Source organism: Asterias rubens, chromosome 10 (assembly GCF_902459465.1).
Source record: "Asterias rubens chromosome 10, eAstRub1.3, whole genome shotgun sequence".
In the NCBI taxonomy this organism is placed as follows: domain Eukaryota; kingdom Metazoa; phylum Echinodermata; class Asteroidea; order Forcipulatida; family Asteriidae; genus Asterias; species Asterias rubens.
In genome coordinates, this window is record NC_047071.1 from 2,824,272 (window position 1) to 2,844,492 (window position 20,221).

General features: G+C 38.6%; 1 protein-coding gene across 1 annotated transcript in view; it reads right to left on the reverse strand.

Moving 5' to 3' along the window:
* The window catches only part of LOC117295912 (protein unc-13 homolog B-like), a 75,999-nt gene extending 56,183 nt beyond the window's left edge, over nucleotides 1–19,816 (reverse strand). Inside the window, exons 1-2 of the mRNA XM_033778702.1 lie at nucleotides 19,750–19,816; nucleotides 10,601–10,618 (exon numbers count right to left, since the gene is read on the reverse strand). The gene's annotated coding sequence lies outside the window, so the exon portion shown is untranslated. The remainder of the gene's footprint in view (nucleotides 1–10,600; nucleotides 10,619–19,749) is intronic.
* Nucleotides 19,817–20,221: the final 405 nt, after the last annotated feature.

The following is a 20,221-nucleotide window of genomic DNA, read 5'->3' on the forward strand; positions in this document are numbered from 1 at the left end:
AGAAGTAACGTTGTTTTTGAGAAAGATGTAATTTCTCACTAAAATAATAAAAGACTTAGCTAGAAGTCTTTTATTCTTATCTGAAAGCACACAAATTCGTCCAACAAGCGTGTTTTTTCTTTCATCATTTTCTCGCAAACTTCGATGACCGATTGAGCCCAAATTTTCACAAGCTTGATATTTTATGCTTATGACGGGATACACCAAGTGAGAACACTGGTCTTTGACAATTACCAAACATGTACAGTTCCATTAAGGGGGCTGTGCATCATTATTTTGAAAGGCTTTAGTCCCTCGGCTTCATATATAACTGTTCAGAGTTGCCCAAACACATTTTTTTTGTTTTCCTTTAAAGTCCTTTAAACATTACTATGCATTCTCTCAGCTTGCTGTTTTTTTTTTATGAAATGCTTTATTGCCAACAAACACAGTTTGTCATGTTTAACCCTAGCTGGCAGGAATGGGTTGTGTGAATTTATCAAAAAATTATCCACAAAAACAAAAATGCTACATAAAATCTTCACAGGTACTATTTAAAAAGTGCACACTTAAATATGTATAAAAAAAACAGAGTCGAACATTTTCCACATTACCTGTGTAAGCCAATACTCGGCCTTTCAAAAAAAAAACCTGCAATATCTAGGCCAAACCAACGAGATAACAAAGCCCCTGACTAAGGCTTCAAACTGAAAAGGAATACTTGATTAGCTTATGGAGAAACCCTTTATCAAATCTATCCCCTTCTTCTTTCCTCTCCGAAATTCTCTTTGTTGGCCGGAAAAAAATTAGTAGGGATATATTACAAACGGGTGAATGATCGATAACAATAATAATAGTATGCTGTTCTTATAATATATAGCGCTTTATCACACCCCAGGGGCGATCATTATTTAGTCTAACTAGGTTCTCGGAGCTTATGTTCGAAATGTAAGATCCGTTTATATATAGCACCATGTAATGATTTGCAAGTTGTCGTAGTGTAATCTGCAGCCAAACACACCAGGGCCCAATTTCATAGAGCTGCTAAGTACAAAAATTTGCTTAGCATGAAATTTCTGCCTCGATAAAAACAGGATTACCAACAAAATAAATTTCCACATGATTTTCAGGATTCAGCAAACATCAGCTAAATATACCAGTAACAAGCAATATGCAACACATGGTAATTTTGTTGTTAATCCTATTTTTATCAAGGAAGAAATTTCATGCTAAGCAAATTGCTTAGCAGCTCTGTGAGAGTGGGCCCAGTTTCAATGTCATAAGCACAAAATTTGCTAAGCACAGAAAAGTACTGCTGAACAGAAATAGGTAACCAGCCAAGATTACACTTAAGTGTACACATGTTGTGACTGGCGCCTTGATCAATTGTTGCTTAGCAGTATTTTTCTGCTTAACAGCTTTGTGAAATTGGGCCCTGTAAACACCGGGGCAATTAAAGGCAGTGGACACTATTGGTAATTGTCACAGACTAGCCTTCACAGTAGCTGTATCTCAACATATGCATACAATAACAAACCTGTGAAAATTTGAGCTCAATCGGTCATCGAAGTTGCGAGATAATGAAAGGAAAAAACACCATTGTCACACGAAGTTGTGTGCGTTTAGATGGTTGATTTCGAGACCTCAAATTCTAAATCTGAGGTCTCAAAATCAAATTCGCGGAAAATTACTTCTTTCTCGTAAACTACGTCACTTCAGAGGGAGCCGTTTCTCACAATGTTTGGTACATTCAACCTATCCCCATTACTCGTCACCAAGAAAGGTTTTATGTAGCTAATAGTTATTTCGAGTAGTTACCAATAGTGTCCACTGCCTTTAAACCCCCTTCTGTTAGTGTTTGTGTATTGGGTTCTTTTACGTGCCATACAACACACAGAACCTAACACTTTACGTCCCCTATGAAGGATGAAGAACTAATAGAAGGGGAGGAAAGATACGACTATACCAATCCAACCACCCATATGAATGAGATTGGTTTTAATAATGTCGTTTTCTTAACAATACACAATTGTACATTTACAAAAATGTGGACGTGTGGGTTGATTCAGCATGCATAGTTCAGGGAGGAAAATAAAGTCCATGAATTTACAAATTACAAAAACCCTCAAGCAGACAAAATCACTAATGGAACATCTATTTTTAATTAGTAGAGGAAGTTGATGTCAAAATGCTCGTTAGTCCAAAACGGTATTGGTTCTATGTTAGCTGTTATTAATAAAAAAAAATTCACAATATTAATTACTGGTGAGCGTTTCAAGAGACGGCTCACCTTTGAAGGCTCATATCTGTTGAACTATGTGGTGTGTTTTAAGATCTAACCGTTTCGGTTTGGTAACTTTTGCACTTTTGGCCGTTTCTAGGTCAAGAGAGACTTATGTACCTCGAAAGGGAAGGTATATGTTTGGTAATCACTTTAAAATTTATGCCAATAAAAGCTTACTTGGTTAGCTACCTCCGTGGTTAGAAGTACAGCAGTTTAGTATAAAATATTTTGAGAAACATTTCACTTCAAAGTTTGGTTAAGGATAAATATATCAGTTTTTTTGAGAAACGTTACTGAGCAATCTAATTGTGGATTTTTCCGGCGTGGACATATCCGATTGTCCGCATATCTCAAAGGAACAGTTCCAAAAACCAAAGGTATACTTTGCGTTTAACAAACAGACGTTCAACTGCAGTTTGTCAAAAAAAAGTTCCAAGCCCAAACGGACTATGTAAAGTGCTATGTTTTTTAATCATCAATTGAGAGCACTACTGAGAAGCCAAAAGTTTAATGTCATCACAACATTCAATTTGTATAACCTTTATCCTTACTACGAAAAAATTGCAGACAAGACAAAAGATCATTCATCGTTTTACAAAAGAGGTCATTTTAAAGGTGTTCTCCTGGATTGGTCAGAATATTTTTTTATTTTTTTTTATCTGAAAGCTCACTGATATTGAAGTTCAATCTAGAACTAATTTTGTGTATGAAATACTTCCCTCAGAAATAAAGCTATGTTAAAAAAAATTAAAAACATCTGAAAACCTTACTTCAGTTGTTACAACCAAAAGTTATAACACTATGTTCACATGCTGAAGATTGTGCATGGTTTTTCCCTACTTTCTCCTGGCTCACACAACGCATTAAACCCAAATTTTCCCAGGTTTGTTATTTCATACGGTTGATCACACAAAACATGAACACCGTCTGCGACTATCGTGTCACCTCAAAACCAATCCTTTACAATACCTTTAAAGGTCGACAAGTATCGTGTAACACCACTTACGTCATGGAATCAATTTGCCCAGTGTATCTGACTTCTTCCTACAGATGCAAATGAAACTAAAAAGACTGCCCCCCCCCCCTCCCCTCAGACTCATTACAATGCTCCTGTTTGCAATTGATTTTGAAAATCGGCCAATTATCCCATAGAAGCACTTCCCTGGTTACCTCCATACACTGCTCGATTTGATAGCAAAAGAAAGATCTACTCTTTTCTCTTTTCTCGTGACTCCTCTTGCAAATACAGATTATCAAAAGGATGCTAAGCATACCCACGGGCTTGCCTATCGTTACTGAATTATTTCTGCTGTCGGTTTTGTTTCTTCATTTTCTTCGAAGAGGAGGGGGAGGGGGTTTCTACTTCTACTTCTTCTTTTGATCCATGGGGGATAAATATCAGGTAGATTAGCCTAAATATAGCAATTGAAATCTCTGGATGCTGCCAAATTGACATGAATGAGGGACTGAATTATGGAATGATTCTTCAGAGAATCGCTGATCAAGTTAAGATTTCAGATGCAGCCATCGGCCAATGAAAACTGCTGATAAGTTTCACGAGGATCATTCATAATAGTCAGAGTGAATTTGTAGATTAAGAGTGGCTGATACTCAATGGAAGGGAAGGAGGGTTGGAATTTGAGAATGAAGGCCAGGTTTAGGTTTTTAGGCACACTTCGGTGAAAAAAAGGCCTGTCAAAGGTAAAGAGTCTTACATCTTGAAATCAGAACAACTATAAAGTGCTTTGAAGCACTTAATCGAAGCAAAACAACACGGAACAGCGTTCCTAATGTCTCATTTTCTTTTGCAGTTCTTTGATAGCATATAGGGACGACTGCAACAGTCTCATAAGTTCTAATGGTTACGTCATCGGGATGTGGGTTCGACTCCCAGTCATGACACTACATGTGTCTTTGAGCAAGATGCTTTTACATACTATAATTGCTTCTCTTCACCCAGGGATATACATGGGTCCCTCCGAGGGTGCAGGTTAAGTTGATAATAAATTTGAAAAAGCCTTTGGAGCGCCACGTCAGCTAGACTGAAATTTAAAAATGCAAGTGTGCCCAAAGATTTCAACCAATACAAGATCAGAGAGAGGGGAAATATTCAGGTGTTAGCATAGCCTTCTCATGCAACCCACCGCTGCAACAGTTTCCAAGGAGAGAAAATTACCTCTGGTGTGATCCCTAATTAAATGAATTAATGGTTTAGAAGAAATTCCATTTCAACCGTCCAGCCAGCCAGAAGGTGTGATTCACATGTATGGCACATATTTGAACTAGTGGGTAACTAATAGGGTACTCTGTTTATCATCTCGGCAAGGCCGCAGCACAGCGAGTGTGAGAGTAGTGATACAAGCACGTAGAGCATACTTGTTCTGATGGTAAGGCACTGTCTTAAGACCGTTGGGGAGGGGGGGGGGGGGTTGAATTACGGGGAGCACTTGGCTCACTCTGGACATGGAATACCTCCATGCTCTGGATAAAGACACTTCACTTTGCTCAATTGGGAGACAAAATGGCAGCATCTTGAATTTAATACCATATATATTTGAATGCTATGGTTTTTAAGTGCATAACAGGGCTGGCCCCTTCTTATCATATATCCCTTTAGAGACCATACAGGGGTCGAAATTGCAACTAGCCCGCTGGCCCATGACTACCAGATTTACAGCCGCGCAACTCATTTTTTCCAGTTTGATAGCCGGGCGGGCGGGCGGGCATAAAGTGTTTTTCGGGCTACCAAAGTCTCACCAGGGGTACTTAAGATTCTTGGTTACTAGCCCTGCTGACTACCATAAAAATACACTTAACTTCGACCCCTGCAATAGTGGCAGCAAGCGGCTTGTGCCAAAATGCCCACAGCGAACAGCAGCAATATTTGACAAACTTTTGCTCAAACAACAGGGTAAAAAAAGGGTATGGGACCATATTAACATTTTCTAATGTATCCCATGTGAACATGTCAAAGGTTTAGTCGCCCGACACCAAAACTACAGGTCGCAGGCATGTAGTCCACAGTACAATTTGAGCCCTGCCAAAGGTAAATTGAATTTCATCACTTTCAAATCAATGTTCTACTATCTGACTATTGCTAAAATAACTATTTTGAAGCAAAGGACTGTCAGAAAAAAAAAAATTAATCACTGTACTAACCAAAAAACCATTAAGAGAAGACAATAAAGTTTCAGTTTTAGTTGGAGGAAAGAACCAAATAGTTTATACAAACAACAGCTGCAGTGAATCTCCCCAACTTCAGTTTTTATGGTCATTAATTTTTACAGTATTTATCAAAGTCTGGGCCTACCTTTAAAGTAAAGTCTGATGATAAAAATTAACAAACTAAAACATGTGTTTGCTCCCAGAAATCATTTGATTAATGCCACCTTGGCAAAAGTGTCCAGGGTTCTGAAAACAAACAGTTTATTTACTTTGGGCCTTTGCCTGCCACCTTTAAGGGCTTCAGTAAATACGGCCAAATGGACGTATTATTAAAAATAGCTGGTGATGACACTATGAAAGGCTCCATAACAAAAGTTGAGGAAACCTTCATATGTTTATGTACAATTACTGTGTTCAGTATGTGTACAAGAAACACAGGGTGGTAACCATGTTATCGATTCGTAGATGCGCTGCACTCGATTTTTCAAATTAGATCTAGCTGGCGTGTCTCGACCAAGCGGATAAAACACCGGACTCAGCTCTGGTGTTTCTGATCAGCAGAGTGAGGGTTCGAGTCCTAGTTTGTGACAATAGCGTCCTTCGGATGGGACGTAAAGCCGATGGTCTTGTGTGTTGTGTAATGCACGTACAAGAACCCAGTGCACTAATCCAAAAGAGAAGGGGTTTGCCCCAGTGTTCCTGGTCTGATCTGATGCATAATGCCCTACAGCACCTTGTAAACCATTACACATGAGTCAGGAAAGTTTCAAGTACGACCGTACAATGCTCAACAACACACCTTGGTGTATAGGTAAATTACAAGCAATATTTGTTTTTCTTTTCTTCAGGTTCAAACACACTTTCTGTTACATAAAGAACTCTTCACTGCTTGCCCGTACATGAGTTTTGTCTGAGACACTCTATACATCAACAGAAAAAAAAATTATGAAAACAAAAAAGTGGACAATGGGAGACTTATGGGATGTCCAGTGGCACAAGATGTATTTAGGTAGAATCATTGTTTTGTATTTGAGGGTGTTTTTTTTTCTAGGAAAATGCTCAGAACTGCGTAATGGAACTGTCTGCTGCCACCTTCTGTCCCAACGTCTCCATAACGTAATCCAACAAAACACGCAGCTAATATTAAGAAGAGCATTTATACAGCAGTTTGAATGTTAGGAATGTTACACAGCATGCAATCGCATAAAAGTTAAGCCCAGTTCATACTTCCTGCAAATGAGATACGAATGTTGGCGTCACAATTTTGCAGCGAAATTCTTACTGAGTTGAGTTGTGCGCAATTCTCTAGCGAATATCGCAGCGAAAGAGGGGTTGTGACGTCAAGTCCCCATCAAATTCTCATTCGCATTCGCACAAAGTATGAACCGGGCTTAAGTATCTAACTAAACGTTCATGACACTGAGAAACAATATTTTGGGGGATAAAAATAACAGCTATATTTACAGACTAATAGACCGTATTGAATAACCCTTTTTTGCTATGAAAGTCCCCATCTTGTAGGTCAAACCGTATGCGCGTCTACATGCATACATCAAAGAAACACGCAGCGTTCCCGGTTTGATTTCTACAGCACAAGCACGCACACACACACGCACACGCTCGCAGACGCCATCTTATAGGGCAAATATTTGAACGGTGACATCATATTCAATGAGGTCTATACATATCAGTGGGAAGTGTTATTTAACTGAGGATTGAACAAAGTATGGGAGTACAAATGTTTAAATGGTGAGGCAAGAATAAGTTGATATAATATTTTTGACAATAAATTTACATACTGTAACTAGACTTGCTACTTAAATCGAGAGTTTTGCAGTTGGGTTTTTACAACAATGCAAAAGAGTTGTCAAAGGATAGAAAGGCTTGAGTTAGTGGAGGGGGGGGGGGAAGAAGATAATTGGCCTTGTGTATAAAAACAAATTGTTAATCGAGACACAACAGAAAAATCATGAGAAAACGCCAGAACGTGCAGTTTGAGCGAAAACCAATGCACTTTACAATTCATAAGGGATACTTCCCATCACTTCTGCAAACCTCTTTAAGGTTGCCTCCTACCCGCTGTGACGCTTAATGTATCTAATCTTGTTCAGCTGGCACTTTGAATGGTGGTGGTTGGTCCCCGATGATTTGGAAGACGAGTGTTTGAGAGTTCGTCAGCACTTTCACCTTCAAAACATTGTCTCAAGTAACAGGGAACTCATCTACTGCAAAATTGGATACCTTATGCACAAGTCCACTCAGGTTACCTGAGGTTGTTTCTTAGCAGGCCTGTATGCTTCGTTGTTAAAAGGGCAAGGGCACCAAGGCATTTTTCTTCATGGTAAAGGGCACCCTAATGAGGAAAGTGTAAATTTCTACTGGAGCATTTCAAGGGCACCAAGGCAATGACCAGGGGCATGGAGGCAATTGCCTTTCTACTGAAGCATTTCAAGGGCACCAAGGCAATGACCAGGGGGCATGGAGGCAACCGCCTTCGCTGCCTCCGTGGCCTGCATAAAGTATCAGGCCTGCTATGGGTGCTGAACCTTTGCAGAATTTACATTCAAAATTACCTTATAGTTATTGCTTCATTGGTTTTCCAAACCTTTTCGCAAAAAAGTTCACTCATATCAAGTTATAACTATTGTATCATTGGTTTTTCAAACAATCGCACAACAAAATTACTCATATATCGCCCTACAGTTATTGTATCATTTCTTTTCTAGCAAAAAAGAAAGTTCACTTAAATTACATTATAGTTACTGTATCATTTGTTTTCCAAACATTTGCATACAAAAAAAGGCAACTCATATGGTATTATAATTTTGTTCCTAACCTTTGCAAAAGTCTAACAAATCACCTGATATTGTATCAATAGTTTCCCAACCTTGCCCTTCACGACCTCCAGTAAAGCGTAACTTGAATGTTACGCAGTATGATCACGTCCAAACTTAGCTTCTCAGCCCCCCCATGATGAACAAACCGCAATATTTTCATGAAACTATTCTTAAAGGCACTGGACACTATTGGTAATTACTCAAAACAATTGTTAGCATAAAAACTTACTTGGTAACAAGTAATGGGGAGCTGTTGATTTTATAAAGCATTGTGAGAAACGGCTCCCTCTGAAGTAAGGTAGCTTTTGACAAAGAGGTAATTTCTCACTCAAATAATAAAAGACTTCAGCTGAAGTCTTTTATTATGCATCTGAAAGCACACAAGTTTGTGCAACAAGGGTGTTTTCTCTGTCATTATTCTCAATTGCAAATTTGATGGCCGATTGAGCCCAAACTTTCACATGTTTGTTATTTTATGCAGATGTTGTGATACACCAAGTGAGAATACTTGACAATATTACCAAGCGTGTGCTTCCAAAATTAAAGCCATTGGACACTTTCGGTAAACAGTATTTTCCAAAGGCCCACACTTCGTGTATCACAACTTATATATAAAATTAAAAACCTGTGAAAATTTAGGCTCAATCGGTCATCGGAGACGGGAGAAAATAACGGGGAAAACCCACCCTTGTTTATGCACGTTTCGCCGTGTCATGACATGTGTTTAAAATAAATCCATAATTCTCGATATCGAGAATTGATAACTGTTTTAATGTTTTCTTAAAAAGTAAAGCATTTCATGGAATAATATTTCAAGAGAAGTCTTTCATCATTACCTTCTGTAAACCCTGTAGGTTATTTGAAAATCTTTGAACTTTTTTTTTCTGTTCCGAAAGTGTCCAATGGCTTTAACGGCTGTATATTTGTAAACTTAGAGTTGACTCATCATTGAAAAACATTGTACTACAGATGGAGTCATGACACTTGATACCATATGTCACATCATTTCATGTCATTGTCATGTCAACTTCCCCGGGATAATAAATCGAAGGTGACATCTCGTGCAAAAGTGTGAGTCCTGCATTCATACAACACTTGAGGATGTAAAAACCATTAAAAAACTCGCTCCCAGCTTAAAAGATTATGCCTTTATAATATGTCAATCCATCAACATTTGACTTGGTTGAAAAAAAATCAACAAATTTCCTTTGAAAAATAAACACTATATAGACTCAGGTAGCTTTTGTATACAAATCATGACCTTGCACATTTCAGGGCTTTTCTGGCAGGCAAGATACTACATCAGTCAGAGGGGAAACTTTACATTTTGTGCAATAATTTGGACTTGACTTCAAGTGCTATAAAAGTTGAACAAGTTTTAAGATGTGCCCCTTTTTCTTTAAATCAAAAGTTGATAAAAATCAGACAATGCAATCCCCATAAAATATGGATACCATATATCTTTGTTTTTCTGTTATTCTTTTCTGGTAAATCTGAGCTGCAGTGTACCATTTGATTAGCCCATCAGAGTTCTTTTAAGATCCTTCAGTCTGATTCAAATTTCATTCTGTTCATTGACCATGTCAATGTCTGTTGGGCTATTGTTCACATTTGCTTCTTATACAAAAAAATATAAAAAAAATTAAAAAAAATAAGCTGAAACCCAAGACATGGTTTTCAAACTGGTTTTGGGTCTGACAACTTCCTACAATTACATTTTGGAGGATTTTGGACAACAAGGGTATACAACAATGCACTCTTTGAGGAAAAACAATTAACTTTCTAGTTGGAACACACGGTCAGGCATTCCAATAAACATGTTGGAACAAACCACACTACAGGGCAAATGTGACTATATTTTGACATCAGTTAAAAAATTTTAAAAAATGGTGTCACCTATTGGGATGGCTTAGGGCGGAATCAAATAATTCACTAGACAAATTGTTTTTCTAGCAACATGGATAAAATAGCAAGAAAGGAAGAAAGGGAAACAAATCTACATATATAGCTACAAAGCAACGTGGTCTACATCATGCATAATGTTAAACATTGCCTTACCTACATATGGTAAACATCACTCATAAATCCATACCAACGCTGACAGCAAAAAGTATATTCCGGACACATGGTTTTCAGCTTTCAGTATCAAACTGTCCACGCCCGCTGTTTTTTCATTTTATCCCAGCTAATGTAAATAAGGCATTGTCGACTACAATAGAGTTAATAAACTGTAGCTATCTATTGGGGGAGGTATAAACACGTACTTTGGTTTGGAAAATGGAATATTAATGATGCATTAATTACAAACGTTAATTATTTCTTATGCAAAGTATACCTTTGTCCTCTCCAGATGCTATGAAGATAGCCGTGGATTGAGGGAGAGAGAAAAATTGAAGGGACGAAAATGGAAGAAATCAATAAATCAATGAACCGTTGTGACGATGATGGGCCAGGGAAGCACATAGTTTGACTTCTCGGATAAATTATTGAGAGATATACATCCATCGTCAATTTTTGTTTGTCCCCATCATGATTGAAGGCAAAGTATACCTTTGGTTTTGGGAATCATAAGATTGTTTGAATCCTATATAAATGTTGATTTAAAGGCATTGGACACTATTTGTTATTACTCAAAATAATTGTTAGCATAAAAACTTACTTGGTACGAGTAATGGGAGAGGTATATAAAACATTGTGAGAAACAGCTCCCTCTGAAGTAACGTAGTTTTGAGAAAGAAGTAATTTCTCACTAAAATATTTGAGCAGAATTCGAGACCTCCGCTGATGAGGTCTCGAATTCAAGCAAAGCACACAACTTGTGTGACAATGGTGTTTTTTCTTCCATCATTCTCTCGCAACTTCGATGACCAACTAAGTCAAAATTTTCATGCAAGGGTTGATATTTTATGCATATGTTGAGATACACCAAGTGAGAAGACAGGTTTTTGACAATTACCACCAAAAGGTGTCCAGTGCCTTTAAGTAAGCATTTCAGAGTGAGGGCTGGTGCTCAAATAGACTGGTACTGGTGCGAATAGAGTGATTTGAACCACTTTAGGAAATGAACGACGACACTCGGGTTGCACCGTGCTTAGTATGGCTGTGGAGTGAAAAACATAATGTGTACACAGACATACAAAATGATAGAGCAAATTATAAACAGTTCCAAAAACAGGTTGAAATTCAATAACAGTAACGGTAATAGTTATAGCATTTAAAAAACAAACAAATTTGATTACTTTCAATGTAATTATAACTTCTACCCTTAAAAAACAAAACATCAATAAAAATTCCTGCTGTCATTGTACAACAAACAAAACCTTTTTGTAACCAATTAAAAGCGGTTACATTATATTAGCATGTAGTACAAAGCCAAAGTTGAACGAACTCGTGTAAACAAGCTCGACTTCTGAATATTAATTTAGTCAATGACGAGGGTTTGACGAGGGTGTGCCGTCATGCAATGAGGTCACTTCCTGTCGGGGTCATGACCACCGACCTACTTGTGGGGACTTGCGAGGGCAGCATTTAAAAGGACCAGCTGCTCCATAATAGATTAATCAGCAAAGATAAGGACTTTATATGTATACAGATGTAAGTCAAATTTAGCTGCGAATCTCCAGAACTATCAAAGTCATTTGAAATGATACAAGGTCAAAGGTTGTAAGTGGACTCAATGGCAGATCTCTGGGTAATTCACAACCTTGATTTGTGATGTCAGATGCAACTCTTTCAGTACGATCTATATTTTATGTATTCCAAAAGTGCAATTATCTTACATCTTTTTTATGTACTCAAAATTGTACACCAACGCTAAATAAGCAGCTCTATGACACTAGGCCCTGGTCTAGTAACCAAAGGTGTCCAGTGCCTTTAAGCATGAAATTTCTAAACTAAGCAGTTCTTGATTGTATTGGCCTTGTCACAGATTGTTTCTGTGACAGATCACCAGCATGAGTTCTCTTCATGGTCAGGAAATGAGCAAAAGGAATGGGTTCTTTTTCTTTTCTCATTATGCCGCGACGACGCAAGATGATGTCTCTTGTCTTCAAACTAATTTCCTAATCAAGGGTCATTAGTCATGTTCGTATTCAAGAGGCTGGCAATAGTTCCAAATTGGATTGAGCGCACTGAGGGTAGAACAGGGTGCTTGCTATAATAAAAAATAATATGAAGCAAAAACACCAGGGTTAACCCCTACTCTTCCACGATAAGTGCTCTGGGTTCTTTAACCTTCACAACCAATTCTAAAACCTAGGCAGGAGGGATAATTTTCATGTGCCCCCCCCCCCCTCCACAGGTGCCCACACACGGAACCCAGATACAAGTAGTACCCATAAGAAAGGGAAGAGCATGGCCCTTGACCTCCTTCCCCCACTGGAAAACAAGCACCCAGGCCCCAAATGAAAAAACATCTGAACACACAACTGTTTCATATTTCTGGATAACTTTGGCCAAGTGTAAACTCTGCATGAGTTGCAAATCTCTCTGATGAAGTTTGTGCTGTAAACAGTATATATGCCCTCTCCAGCACTTTCTGACACTTGTTGGCGTTAATTTGTGCGTGTTTACAATACGTGAGTTGATCGCCTGAGGGGAGCGTCATTACTGAGGAAGTAGTAGACTGCTCACCCATAACTCGTCATGGCCAGGGAAACGGTGGAAGGAAATAGAAAGAAAGGTACAGATATAGGAGGGATCGCATCAAAGAATGGACAGGAAAGAGTAATGTACCAGGAAAAAATATTGCGCCAGCAAAGAGCCCTGGCGGAAAACAGAACCTCGTGGAGAATGGTGATCAACAGGTCCCAATTTCGTAGTTTTGCTTAAGCACAAAGAGTAGCTTAGCACAACAAAATTACACCTACCAGTATAAGGTTATCAGCCAAAATGCCACACATGTCAAATTTGTGACTGGAATGCTATTCATTTCTGTAAATGCAGAAAATTATTAAGCAACTGGTCTCTGTTATACAGACGAGATAAAGTGTTGCATGTGTTCGTTCAAGTCGGTTGACGCGATTTTAAAACTCGCAAATTTATCAACACGTGCCATTTTTGTTTCGCAGCAAAACTTTCAAAGGAGAATAACCCTGTCTGAATTTCAATGAATCAAAATCCCTTCCTTAATCCACAAAGTACATCCTATTTTGTGTGTATTTAAACAGGTTTTTATGAGTGTAAAAATGGCCATCACTTGTGTGACACTTTACGGTCTTGTGCGCATGCATGAGGCCCAACCCGGTTTCCAATCAGTATGATAGAGATCAGTGTGAAGAAGTCATCAATTACAATGGTGATGACGATGATGATGTGTTTGTAAACGGGTCATTGCCAAGTGGTCTGGCACACCGGACTTAAGTTCTGATGTTCTAATCAGCAGAGTGTGACGGGTTCAGAGCCCAATTTCATAGAGCTGCTAAGCACAAAAATTTGCTTAGCATGAAATTTCTTCCCTGATTCTAACAGGATTACCAACCAAATTTCCACATGATTTTCAGGATAAGCAATCAACAGCTGAATACCAGTAACAAGAAATATGCAACAAATGGAAATTTTGTTGGTAATCCTGCTATTATCAAGGAAGAAATTTCATGCTAAGCAAATTTTTGTGCTTAGCAGCTCTTTGAAATTGGGCCCAGGTCCCTGTCTTGGAGTTTGTTTATTTATTTAATCTGGTTCTGAAGTCGATGATTCACTGTTTTAGCCAAGAACCCAATGGAGAGAAGAAAAGGAAAATGTTTAAGTTTTAGATGTCGAAGGAAAAACCCCCGAGAATCATTCCAAGGGAAAAGTCATGCAGTAAGGTAGGGGCTGAAAACACAATCCACATAGTGCCCCTGGCAGGATTCAAACCAGGGTCCTAGAGTTGGAAGGCAATAAAAGACACCACTAGCCCCACCTTGCCAACTGGACTGTCGTCAGTGAGTAGTGAAGTTAGCCACAACAGGAAAGTTCTTTTAAAACTCCACACAAATCACAAATATACATCACACAAAATTTCAAACCCTCAAAACTGTCGCTTGTTTACCTGAAGCGCTTCTCGATTTTGTTTGATCAAGCTGAACCAGAATAAGTTAACAAAATAGCAAACTGTCAACTTTCAAAATTGCCATTAGATGTAAAAAGTTTGTGAATCAGGGTGAGCCAGGAAACTTCAAATCCCCGGATGAGACTAGGAGAAAGTCTAAGAGACTACCAAGCTAAAACCCTCTCTTGTGTCCCAACATCTTTAAGAACCCGAGCCCTTAATCATCCGCTAATGCCCAGCTGTCCCCTCCATATTTCCTATCAAAAAAATATGAGTTGATGTATCCAAAGCTGTTAGGATTTACGACGGGCAAATCCCGCAGATTGGAAACGGAATCAGGTTCCACCTCGGGTCTTTCTTATATAAAGCAGAATTTGCTCCAAGAAAAAGGGGTCGGAGAGAAAGAAATGTCAAGTTATAGGGGAGATAGTCAGCCGCTGGCAAGCAGGGACTGCAACTGGCTCTAGTAGACTGTTCCTCTTGAGCCCAATTTCCTGTTGTTGCTTGACATGGCTAAAGTTAAGGCGAGGAATATCGGCTGTCCAAATGCCGGAGGGAGTAACTGGATCCCTTCCATCTTCTTCTACAGCTTCTGACATTTTTGGTTTTGTTGTTGTCGTTTTCATTATTATATTTTTTGTCTCTTGCCCACAAATGGACACTGTAATTAAATTTGGGAGGATTTTTTCCAAAAAATAATTCAACAATGTGGAAGTCATTTGAGCCTGAGGATATAGTTCATACAACTCGTTTTTGCGTAATTTTTCTTTTGCTCAAATGCATCTGTCTTTATAATTTCAATCTGGATTAATTTCCCTGACAGGGAAACAACATAATTCTAGTATAAAATTAGCAGCTGGAAATATTGTGGAACATGTATGTCCTACAGGTGTAATGTTATTAAACATCTATGCCGCCTCAGACCATAGACTTCATAAAAATATTTTATGACATTATTCATCCCTTTTTAAAATTGTACAGGGTGTTAAATGTTTCTGTGATGATGACCCGTTTAGCAGCATGACCTACTTCTTCCATATCGCAATTGACTGTTTCGTTTTACGATCAATTATCTATGGTATTTTCATACACTTTATTATGGTATGGAGGTAGAAATACTTCCATGTTAATTACATGTATTTAAGACTATGACAATACCAAGTATAAAAAGCTATTGCGCTGCCACTCGTCGTCTGTGTCCTTCGGGTCCACCAGCATTCAATTAATTTTTTTTTTAGTAAAACTAGTTTTCTTTTATAAAGTGTTTGTTTAACATAAACACTATTAGTTGTAGAAGTTAAAGACACCTTTAAAGAGAACAAGTGTTCAATTTGTGTAAGTTTGATGCTCATTTTGGCCTGCTGGCTGTGGCGGTCAAACTGTCCAAATCCTTTCCTATAAACTGCATGCTTTCTGCATGCACCTATTTGTAAATAAATAAATCTAACTCAGTATTTTTATGTCACAAATGTTTCAGAAGCTTATAACAGAGATGCCTGTTTTCATTGAACTTCCCAAAACTTCAAACAAATTAAAATTTTTGACTAGGAATACAAAGCCGTGTTGAATTGGTTTGTATAATGGATGCTGTGTGACCAACTTTCATCCAATCAAATGACCAAGGATTTACTTAAGTGTTACATAATGGGTGCGTTTGATTAGCTTCTCTGTGTCGACCCCTTAGTGCTCATCTGGTGAGCCCCTGACAAGAGCTAATCGAACGATCACTTGCCCTCTCGTGGTGGCGTCATGCACCTCGTGCCAGACCAAAGTGACCCGCTCCACAAGCAGGGCACTTGGGACTGACCGGGTTGGGCCTGAACATACCGGGGGCAGACCGGGGTCGATCCGGGAGGCTAATCGAATGCATCCAATGGCTCATAATCTCATCTAGGAGCAGCTTCTTTGAGCATGTGTTGACTCGGCATGAATCTGACTGTTTTCAGATAAAACAGTTTTTATCGTAATTTGGGTGTGATCCCTGGCTACACAGCAGTTAACTGTTGAATGGCACCCCCGAACAAAGATATTGACAAAATAGGGACACCGCCAACATAGGGCTAGATAGCTCAGTTGGTAGAGCGCCGGTACATTAATCCAGAGGTTGTTAGTTCGAATCCCACTCTAGTCAATTCTTTGGTCAACCCCCAAAACGGTTTTTAACTAAGACAGTGTACAGTGGTGTAGTTCTTCATCTACTGTGCCAATACTACAGTAAACTAAAAGGTGAAGCAATTCAACTTGGTGTTTTAACACTCTCAGAGTAGTAATCTAACTATGACACCACGCTCATCACATAGCTTAAGAATAAGAAACAGGCATATGACTACACCAACAGCGCCCTGGAGTGTGAAAGACCAGCATTCAATCTGTCGGATCGTTACTGCATTATGGCAGTTTTGGGTCAGTTCCTCCTGATTAATGTCAACCCCACACCCCAAACTCTGATGACACCTCAGACAGATACGACCACTGTCGACGTGCACTATCATCATCCTCCCCCCCCCCCCACCCCCAACTGTGGACTAAGCCTCCGTTAATGACAACCCTCGTGATGTCCCGGTGTGATACCATTAATAAATAATTGATTCTGGTTCCCTTTCATAATAATTATTAGGACTTGATAAATAACAAACCTCACTGGGTGGTGTGGTAATTGACAGGAGAATGATTTTGCACTGTGTTTAAACCTGGAACGAGGAATTTCTAGTGAGTTAGAGTGTCACTGCGCAACAGAGGGTGACATTTATTTGTGCGGATAGCCAATCAGATCCATTTGTTAATACCCTACGCCTTCAGGAGGAGCCAATCTTCCACTGTCTGCGTTTTATCAATTTCTTGTTATTTTTATTTTTTTTATTATAAATCCAGGTTGACACACACGCAAGCTGGCTCCCCAATTTTCTTGATAACCTGTGAAATGTGGCTGCAATTTGTTTTCTCCTAAAGTAAGCAGGAAAGTTTGCAAAAAAAACGGTATGCAGCTCCATAAAAAATGAATGTTACACAAAATGCCTCTGTACATAAAGCACATAAATATCATGGGATTTGGATACAACAGGTTCGTAAAAATAAAATAAAAAGACTGAAAATGTGGTTAAATTTTATGAATTCCGAGAATTCCTCTGGGTTTTTGGTTAATGAGTGTCAGCCTATCCTGGTTTGCAACGCCAGGTTATACATTACTGTGTCACACCTCAAAGCTCCCAGGTACTCAACTGGCAAGTATCTTGCAGCGAGGTACTCCACTGTGTATGTTACTCGCATGAAAAGTGCAGCTGAAATATTGCACGTCAAATGATGTCCCATGATAGCCATTGATTTGTAGGAATTCAATGATGCATTTATAACTCCTAATAGCCTTTTAAACATAATTTATACAAAATGTTTAGCTTTATTGGACAGTGAATATTTTTTTTTTTTCTTTTTTTTTTTATATTAAATTTTACAAGGTTAAATATTACTATGAAAATGACTTTTTTTAGTAGTCTTATACTGTGAAAATGAAAGAGTAAGTAGAAACATTGATTTGGTTTTAGTTTGAAAATGGAGTAGTAGAACTATTCCAAAAATTAAAAACATGGAAACATGGACAATCCAAATATTCTAAAGATCACAAGCTGTGCCAATTCTCATCAACTTCGGCATGTTTGCACACAAAATTGCAACCACTATATATGTCCTTCAGGCTTAACATCATAGAAGTGTTTTTACATATTAAATGAATACCACATGACTTGGGTTGGATACATCTGGAATGTTTCACTGCACCAAGAAGCGACTGTTGAAAGTTCAAAAGTGCAACTAGCGACTGTTTAACTGTCACTCAGTTGCCTTTAATGAACCAACCACTATCCCAGGGTGTAAAATTCGTTATAAACAATCCGTCTACAAAAAATAACATTTGTCAAATAAACTTTGTTGCGCGCTGACACATTCATGTTTAAACGATTGGCCTCCTACCTTTTTGAAAGGAGCGAGGCTGTGTGGTCTTTTCTGGTTAATCCATTTTTTATACAAAATTTGCTGCCAGGCCCTTTTTGGGAATTTTAACGGATTTTCTATAGATTTTCTATTTATATTTGATATGGTATTTGATGTGCTATTTTCAAAATTTGTATGACGTTTTTGTCCTTGTGCCCTTGTGTGCCTTTGTTATTTTTATTGCCTGGATCGCCTTTAGATAGTGACTACTTTCGCTTTTTGGTTATCCGCAGGCTTGTTCTCTGTGTAGTCATATTTTCATTGCATATTCTTTGTATGTACTGTTTGCCTGGAAATAAATCAATAAAATAAATAAATACACAAATCATTTCTCTGATCCCGAGAACACCAATGGTCTGACGGGGTAAAGTACCAAAGGGTCGAAAATCGTTGATAGTGTAATTGAGAGAGTGGACTCCATCATTCATGTAATTTTGACTTATACATAACTGCAAATATAGTTAGCGTTTGTTGTTGATGACGATGATGATAATTTTGGTATGGAAACCTACAAGCTGTTGACTCCCAGTGTACATTGTATACGGAGGCGCAGTCATGGGATTACCATATGGTGACAATGGGCTGAGGCTACATATAACGCTCCATAGGCTGATCCTGCCAATGATTAACGACGCTACGGCATCTCATTAACTCAAAACTAACTATGCACATTGCAAAAAAAAGAAAAACACCCACCCAAAACAACAGATCCATACTTTTGTTGCCCTTTTGACATTTCTTTTGTTATTTCCTTTATACTTGAAGAAATTTTGTCCCTATTGTCTTCAGTCTCTGTAAGGTAATAACACACCTATTGTCTTCAATCCACCTTTAGGTAACAAATGTCAAACACTCCACACCATCAAATTACATATGCTTACGCCTCAAACTCTAAAACATATTTTGTACAAAGTAATTGATGTAAAACCGACATTTCCAAAGTATAAGTTGAACTTTTGGATTTATTTTGCTGGTTTAATTAATGGTAAATACATTCCTGCTGGGGTCAACATTCTTACAAATGCATTAACACAATATAAGTCATAAAATTACACACGATTTTGCCTCAACTACCTGAGAATTTTTTCGCACCAAGAGTAGTAGTTGAGGTAAACAGCTACACTTCCAAATGTTAAGTTGAACTTTGGGTGTTTTTGCTGGCTAATTTAATGGTGTACATTATAATCTAGGGCCCAATTTTATAAAGCCTGCAAGCACAAAAATATACCTAGCACATAAGAACAAATTGCTAAGCAGAAACTGGGTACCAGCTAAAATTCAATAAAGTTCAAACTGTTGAAACTGGTGCCCCACTCAAACTGGTACCTTAAATTTGTCAAGCAGAATTCTCTGCTAAACAGGTTTATTAAATTAGTCCCTGCTGGGTTAGACATTCTTAACCATTCAGTATAAAGTGTCTATACTTGTCATATGTTGGTAATAAATGTGCTAAATAGTTTTGTACTCACCGAACGGCAGTTCAAAGCGGGCGTCAATCAGCACCTTATGTCCGGTGGGGATCTTGGTGCCATTCACCTGCCTGTTCTTCACCTCTACCTCTCGGTCCAGCGAATGCCAGTCGCCATCTCCCTCCTGTACATGCCGCAACGCAACGAAAATTTCAAGACAAGATTAATAATAACGCAAAAGGGAAAAAGGTATAGAGCAGAGGGAGACAGAAATTACGAAGTGAGTACGTGGACCGTAACGTCCAACCAAGCATGGCCAGAGCCAGAGCAGGCAGCACCTCCTTCTCTTCATAAAGAGAAATATTAGAAGTGAAGCTGCGCCGGGGTCGACTGAACAGCCATCATACAAGGTGAGGAGTACCACAGTGTTATTACCTACTCAGAACGCTAATATTGCTCCTAGAAGCTGGCGGTTACAACCACAGATCAGAAGCCTTACTCTCCATACACGAAAAGGATGAACCTGACTTTC